General features: G+C 42.4%; 1 non-coding gene across 1 annotated transcript; it reads left to right on the top strand.

The window, feature by feature from the left end:
* The first annotated feature begins 230 nt into the window (after positions 1 to 230).
* LOC115069678 lies at positions 231 to 336 on the top strand. The gene has a single exon (XR_003848918.1). It is a non-coding gene; the product is annotated as a U6 spliceosomal RNA (small nuclear RNA).
* Positions 337 to 620: the final 284 nt, after the last annotated feature.

Raw genomic sequence — 620 nt, 5'->3', positions numbered from 1 at the left:
GCCCCAATCTTATCTAAAGAAATGTTAGCAACTGATTACTGCTAGATGAAGAAGAGCTGTCCTAAAAAAAAAAAAAAAAAAAAAAGGAACTCTAGATAGGCTGACTAGACTCCACAGATGGACTTGCACTGGGGAATGGCTGGGCACACTAACAACACAGTGGGCAATAAGAGGGATGACAGAGTATGTGGGATCCAGTGGGGTGGGGATATAAAGATGATTAAGATTCAGGGCTTGTTTCCACAGCACATATACTAAAACTGGAACAATACAGAAAAGATTAGCATGCCCCAGTTCAAGAATGACATGCAAATTTGTAAAGTGTTTCATATCTTTTACATGTAAGGGTCTGTGGTGTGAGGGAGGGAGGGAAGTCAAGAATGGAAAGATGGAGGGAACACAGTGCAAAATAGAAGAGACTGCTCTCCTTAGAGTGAATAACATTCCATACAGCACCCATCAAAGATACTTCTTTTTGCAACAGATGGAGGCTACCACAGAGTTGCACATCTGGTCAGGCATAGAGAACGTACACCTGGGGCATGCCTGGTACTAGGTGACACATCTGCAGTAGAATACCTATAACCAAGACTCATGGAACATGACAGAATAAGGGGTAA

This window comes from Nannospalax galili, unplaced genomic scaffold, assembly GCF_000622305.1.
Source record: "Nannospalax galili isolate Female #2095 unplaced genomic scaffold, S.galili_v1.0 scaffold50, whole genome shotgun sequence".
NCBI classification, from domain to species: Eukaryota; Metazoa; Chordata; class Mammalia; order Rodentia; family Spalacidae; genus Nannospalax; species Nannospalax galili.
The sequence above is the reverse complement of the archived record's forward strand: the minus strand, read 5'-3'. Positions and strand labels throughout refer to the sequence as shown.